This window comes from Carlito syrichta, unplaced genomic scaffold (assembly GCF_000164805.1).
Source record: "Carlito syrichta isolate Samal-C Ts95f unplaced genomic scaffold, Tarsius_syrichta-2.0.1 Scaffold308800, whole genome shotgun sequence".
NCBI lineage: Eukaryota > Metazoa > Chordata > Mammalia > Primates > Tarsiidae > Carlito > Carlito syrichta.
The window spans coordinates 393,809-401,528 of NW_007252896.1; positions in this window are offsets into that span (position 1 = coordinate 393,809).

Below are 7,720 nucleotides of genomic sequence, written 5' to 3' on the forward strand. Positions count from 1 at the left end.
TTCAGGTGTGTGCTACCACGCCCGGCTAATTTTTTTGATTTATTGTAGAGATGAGGTCTTGCTGCCCAGGCGGGTCTCGAACCCGTGGGCTCAGGCAATCCACTCACCTCAGCCTCCCAAAGGCGCGGGATTACAGGCTGAGCCACCAAGCCCGACCCCACCACCAATTTTTATCTTCATCTTTCCCTCTAACAAATTGAGACTTAGTACACATGCTAACTATTCCCCACACTGGACTGTTAAAGAGAGAAAGAAATTTCTGATTCGGGAAAGGAATTGCTAATCCAAACAGAGAAAGCAGAGACCTGCCTTTATGTCAAGGCTACTGATTTAGGCCTGAGATTCTGAATGCAAAGTAATGAAATAAAGGATCTCTGAAAATGGTAAGTGATGTAAAATAAAAAGTATATTTAATTATGTCCATGACTTGAAAAGAGGACACTTTGGCAGCAAAATCGGCAGAAAGAAATGAATAGTCAACAGTACCAGATGATAATGTATGAAATGAGTCCTGCTGACTGATACAGAGAAAGAGGATGCTGATGATACGAAGTGAACAATACAGGTAAATTGTTCTCCTCAAATTTATGCATGGCACAGAGTCTGAAGTGTGATTTCTATGGCAATACTTGGAGAAAATTATAGCACTCTAACATAGGTACAGTTTTTCCTTTTGTTATTACACCACCTCCCTTTTCTCCAAACCCTTTTAAAATAATTTTCCTGCCTGCCCACTTTCCCCTACCTCTAGTATTTAATAATTTCACCCTACCCCCCTTCCCAATTTTTTCCCTCCATAGGCCATCAGTGAACGTGAGACACCAGGCTAGAATAGAATTTTGCAGGATACTGGTCATGAGAGGGGACAAGAACCTATAACAAACCCATTTCCCAATTTTTTTCCCCTCCATGCTTTGCCATGGGCCATCAGTGAACGTGGGACACCAGCCTAGGATAGAATTTTGCAGGATACTGGTCATGAATGGGAACAAGAATCGATAACAGAGATTCATGGGCAGCGATGAGTGTTGTCATACCTCCTTGTGACTTTATCTGAGGCACTGGGGGACCTTCAAACTCCCTGAGAATCTGCTCCAAGACCCCTCCCCGTTTCCCAGTCATGGTTGCAGGAAGTCACTATGACTGCAGAAGCTGCTGTACCCCAAAAAGACACTGGCAGAAAATGACAGGGCAGGGAGTGGCATGAGAAGGGAAAGGAGAGTAAGAATGCAACCTGTAGAGATTATCTTTGTGAAGTGGTCATTTGTTTTCTTGTTTTGTTTCCCAACAAAATTCTATATAAAATAACTCATATAAAACAGAGTTTTATTTAGTTGGGTAAGGGGTTTGGAGTGCCCTCACCTGGCACACTCCCCATGGCACAGTAGCTAGGGTAATAGCTCCAGGGAACCCCAAAACACTAAAGAATGCAATCTGGGCACCACTGAACAGAAATACCCAGCCAGAACACCTATGTGGATAACAGCCATAGACACAGGTGAACCCACTTTGAACCAAGAGATAAGTTAGGTTGTTAACTGAAAAAGGTCTAAAATCCACCCCCCAGCTTTTTACAGTAAGGCTCCCAAACTCATTTCTCATGTTATATTAGTTTCCTAAGGCTGCTATCACAAACTCTCTGGCTTAGAATAACAGAAATTTATTCTCTCATAGCTCTGGAGGCCAGAAGTCTGAAATCAAGGTCTCAGCAAGATTGGTTCTTTCTGGGGACTCTGAGGGAGAATCCATTCCATGCCTCTCTCTTATCATCTATTGGTTGTCAATAATTTTTGGCATTCCTTGGCTTGTAGACATACTACTCCAATCTCTGCCTCCCACTTTCACCTTTGTGTTTTTGTGTCTTCTCCATTTCTGTCTCTCCTAAGGGTACTCATCACTGGAATTAAGGTGGACCCGAATCCAGGATGGATAATTGCATCTCAAGATTCTTATCTTAATTATATCTGTAAAGACTTTTATTCCAGGAGGTGACTTCAGCAAGACAGCAAGATAGGAAGTCCCAAATTCTCCTTCTCCCCACAGAGACACCAATACAACTACTAGACATGGACCAATTCCCTTTGTAAGAAATACAGAAACCAATTAAGAGGCTTTTGTACCTCAGGAAAGTGCAAAACCAGATGCATCAAAGCCAGCAGAGAAATTCATGGCACCATTTGCCATAGTACCTCCCCCAGCTCAGTGCAGTGAAACTAAGAGGAAACTCCCAGGTCCTTGCTTCTCCCTGGGAGACGAAGGTGGACCTTAGTCCAATGTTCAGACTTTTCAAGTGGGCTGTGCAAGGGACTGGTTTCTGTCTTGCTTGAATCCAAATAGAACAGGAAAGGGCACCAGGTTGAGGGATGCTGAAAATAAAAGAAATTGCTTGAACCAGCATGTACTCACTCTCCATAGTCCAACCCTCCCTTGGCACAGCACAAAATGAGCAAGTTAAAAGAAGAAAACTAACTCCTGGCATCCCTTTAAGGAGAGAAATAATTGGAGGATACATTCACAACATTCTAGATTTTCAAGGGGCTGCCTGAGAGACTAGGTTTTGTCTCATCTGCCTCAGAGTGCTGGCAGGACTTGACATACTCGAGAAGCATAGAGGCCACTGAGAATAAAAGAGAGGTAGGTGAACAGCTTGAGGTAACTACAGAGAACCTGCAGTATCATACATAGACACCTGAGAAAGCAAGATATTATGAGTTCCTGAAAAAGAGACCCTGCAAGTTCCTCTAATTGGGAATTTACATGCACAAGTCTGGAAAAGATACATCCACAGAAAAGGTTTGAAAGGCCCCCAGAATCTCTAGATGGGCTTATTGGTGAAGGTCTTTCACTGTACAAAGCTAGTCTGAAAAGACAAAAAGGGTAGCTATTTTTTTCAGATGCATGAATTTCAACACAAAGTTTAAATAAAGAAACAAGAAAACATGGCCCAATCAAAGGAACAAAATAAATCTCTGAAAACTGACTCTAAAGACATGGAGGTCTATGAATTACCTGAGAAATAACTCAAAATAATCATCATAAAGATAGCAATTAGCTCAGGAAAATTATGCATAAATAAAATAAGAATATTAACAAAGTGATAGAAAATATTTTTTGGAGCCAAACAGAAATTTTGGAGCTAAAGAATACAATAACTGAATTAAAATATTCACTAGAGAGGTTCAACAATAGACTTGATTGAGCAGGAAAAAAAAAAAATCAGTGAACTGAAAGACAGGTAGTTTGAAATTATTCAGTCAGAGAAGTAAAAATGAAAAAGTGAAGAAAACATAAGGAACTTATGGAATACCATCAAGCAAACCAATGTACACAATATTAAAGTCCCAAAAGGAGTAGAAACAGAGAGAATAAAGTTTTTTTCAAGAAATAATGGCCAAATAATGAACATCCATATTCAAAAAGTCCAACTGACTCCAACTAGGTTGAACTCAGAGGTCCACACTGATATACATTATAATCAAATTTTCGAAAGTCAAAGACAAAGAGTTTTTAAAGCAGAAAGAGAGAAGCAAGTTGTCACACACAAGGGCACCTCTATAAGGCTATCAGTGGACTTTTCAGTAGAGCCCTTGCATGTCAGAAGAGTGTGAGATAAAACATTCAAAGAGCTGAAAGGAAAAAAAAACTATCACCCAAGAATACTATATCTGGCAAAACTGTCCTTCAAAAATGAAAGAGAAATAAAGACCTTCCAAAACAAACAAAAGCAGAGGGATTTCTTCATCAATAGACTGGCCTTACAGAAATTGCTAAAGGGAGTCCTTCAACTTGAAATGAAAAGACACTAGATGGCAAAATGAAAGCATATGAAAGTATAAAGTTCACTGATAAAGGTAAATATATAGACAAATACAGAATACTGGAATATTATAACAGTGTGCATAAATCATGTTTAATTCTGATATGGAAATTAAAAGACAAAAATATAAAAAAACTACATAAAACATGTCAATGACACACAATACAAACATAACTTGTGACATCGATAACATGAAGTATTGGAGGAAAACAAAAGAATAGTTTTTTGTATGTGACTTAAGTTAAATTGTTATCAGCTTAAAACAGATTGTTATAACTATAAAATGTGTCATGTAAGCCCCATTAACCACAAAGAAGATATGTATAGAAAATCCGCAAAAGAAAATTAAAAAGAAATCAAAGTATGTCACTAGAAATAATAAACAAAAGAAAAAGGAAGACAACAAAAGGAAGAAAAAAGAGCTACTAAATAGACAAAAGGCACTTAATAAAATGTCCATAGTCTTTGCCTGTCAATAATTACATCACATGTAAATTAATTAAATCCCTCAATCAAGAGACATAATGTGGCTAAGTGGATTTTTAAAATAATAAGTTCAAACTATATGATATCTACAAGGGACTTGTTTTAGATTTAAGGACACACACAGGCTGAAAATGGAAGGATGGAAAAAAATAGTCTATGCAAATAGTAACCAAAAAATAGCAAGAATGACAACACTTATATCAGATGAAATTGACTTTAAGACAAAAATTGTCACAAAACACCAGAAACAACATTATATAATGGTGAAAGGGTCAATTTACTAGGTAGATATAACAATTATAAATACATATGCACCAAACATTAGAGAAGCCAAATATATATAACAAACATTCACAGACTGCAGGGAGAAATAGATAGCAACACAAGAATAGTAGGATATTTGAATGTCTCACTTTCAATAATGCATAGCATATCCAGAGAGAGGGCCAATAAGGAAACAGAGGACTTGAACAACATAGACCAAGTGACCTAACAGACATATATAAAACATTTTATCCAACAGCAGCAGAATACATATTCTTCTCAAGCACACACAGAACATTCTCTAGGATAGATCATGTGTTAGGCTACAAAACAAGACTTAATGAATTTAAGATTTAAAATCATGCCAATTTTTTTTCTAAACACAATGGAATAAAACTGGAAATCAATAGAAGAAAACCTGGAAAATTCATACTTGTGTGGAAATCAAACTCAATTTGAAATAACGAATGAATCAAAGAAAAAAAATCACAAGGGAATTTAGGAAATATCTTGAAACAAACAAAAATGAAAACACAACATCCAAAACATATGAGATAAAGCAAAAGTAATGCTAGAAGGAGAGTTTATAGTGGTAAATACCCATGTTTAAAAAGAACAAAGATCTCAAATAAACAACCCAACATTATACCAAATAAACTAAAAAAAGAAAAACAAATGAAGTCAAAATTAATAAGGAAAAGAAACAATAAAGATTACAGTAAAAGAAATTAATAAGAAATATTAAAAAATAGAAAAAAATCAACAAAACTAAGTCTTTTGGGGGGGTTGTTTTTTCTTTTTTTTTTTTTTTTTTGAGCCAGAGTCTCACTCTGTCACCCAGGCTGGAGTGCAGTGGCACACTCACAGCTACCCTAGCGTCAACCTGCTGGGTGGTGGTGATCCTTCTGCCTCAGCCTTCCAAGGAGCCAGAACTACAGGCGTGTGCTACCTCCTCGCCTCATTTTTTATTTATTGTAGAGACGAGGTCTCGCCAAGTTGCCAGGGCTGGTCTCAAACCTGCAGTCTCAGGCAATTCACTCGCCTCGGCCTCCCAAAGTGCTGGGATTATAGGCTGAGCCACCAAGCCCAGCCCTAAGTATTGTTTTTTGAAAAAATAAACAAAATTGACAAACTTTTTTTTTTAAGAAATGGGATCTCTCTATGTTGCCCAGGTTGGTCTTGAACTCTTGGGCTGAAACTATCCTTCTGTTTAACCTCCCATGTAGGTAGAACTATAGGGACATGGGACTGCATTTGGCTCAAAATTAACAAATTTTTAACTAGACTAAGAATAAAAAGAGAAAATACTCAAAATCAGAAATAAAAGCAACATCATAACTGATATTACAGAGATTTGAAAAGTTTATAAGAAACTACTCTGAACAATTATACAACAACAAATTAGACAACCATGAGGAAATTGATAAATTTCTAGAAATATACAAACTACCAAGACTGAATCATGAAGAAATAGAAAATCTGACCAGATCTCCATTAGATTGAATCAAATTAAAAACAAAGAAAAGCTGAGGACCAGATAGCTTCATTGGAGAATTCTACCAAATAATTAGAGAAGAATTCATGCCAATCTTTCTCAAACTTTCTTTAAAAAGAAAAGAAGGAAGGAAGGAAGGAGAGGGAACAGTTCCAAACTCATTATGAGACCAGCATTACACCAATAGCAAAACTAGGCAAAGTTATTGCAATTAAAATAAATAAATAAATAAAAACACTACAAGCCAACAGCCTTGATGAATATAGGTACAAAAATTCTTTTTTTTTTTTTTGAGTTGGAGTGTCACTCTGTTACCCAGACTGGAGTGCAGTGGCCACTCCCGGCCACCACAGCCTCAACCTGCTGGGCTCCGGCGATCCTTCCGCCTCAGCCTTCTGAGTAGCCGGAATTACAGGCGTGTACTACCACGCCCAGCTGATTTTTTGATTTATTGTAGAGGTGAGGTCTCGCTGCCCAGGCGGTTCTCGAACCCGTGGGCTCAGGCAATCCACTCACCTCAGCCTCCCAAATGAGGTACAAAAATTCTTAACAAAATAACATAAAACTGAACTCAACAGCACATTAAAAAGATAATACATCATGACCAATTGGGACCAATTGGGATATATCCCTGAGATGCAAGGATGGTTTAATATTCAAAAGTCAATTTATGTCATACACCACATTATCAGAATAAAAGATCAAAATTACATGATCATCTGAATATATGCAGAAAAAGTATCTGAGTGAAATCAACACTCTTTCATTATAAAACCACCAAAAGACTAGAAATGAAAGAAAATTACCTCAACATAATAAATTCCATATATGAAAAGTCAACTTCCTATGTGTATGGATAGGAGGGTTAAATATAGTTAAAATGTCCAATCTATCCAAAGCAAGCTACAAATTTAATGTAATTCCTATCAAACAATGTTTTTTGCAGAATTGAAAAAACAATCCTAAAATTCATACGGAACCTCAAAGGACTCTGAATAGCCAAAACAATCTGAAGAAAAAATTAAAAAGTTGAAATCTTCACACTTTGACAAAAAAATACCTTACATAGCTACCAAAATCAAAACACTATGATACTGGTATAAGGTGACATATAGACTAATGGAGCAGAATAGAGGACCCAAAAATAAACCCAATAAAACACAGTGAAATGTTCTTCAGTAGGAGTGCCAACACTACATAATGGGAAAGGACTGTCTTAAAAAACAGTGCTAGGAAAACTAGATATCTATATGCAAAAGAAGGAAAGTGGATCCTTATTTTACACCATATACAAACATCAAAACGGATTAAAGAACTTAAACATAGACCTGAAGCTACAAAACTCCTAGAAGAAGACCTGGGAGAAAGTTTCAAAACACTGGCCTTGGCAATGATTTATTGAATATGACACCAAAAGCACAGGCAACAAAAGCAAAAAAAGACAAGTGGGATACATCAAAACATATATATTCTAAATACTAATCTTTCTCAGTTATATATATTGAAAATAAGTTCTCTAAGTTAGTGGAAATTTTTTTAACTTTATGATGACTTTAGATAAACTGATGTTCTTCATTTAATGTAGTCAAATTTAGCCGAGCTTGGTGGCTCAGCCTGTAATCCCGCGCCTTTGGGAGGCTGAGGTGAGTAGATTGCCT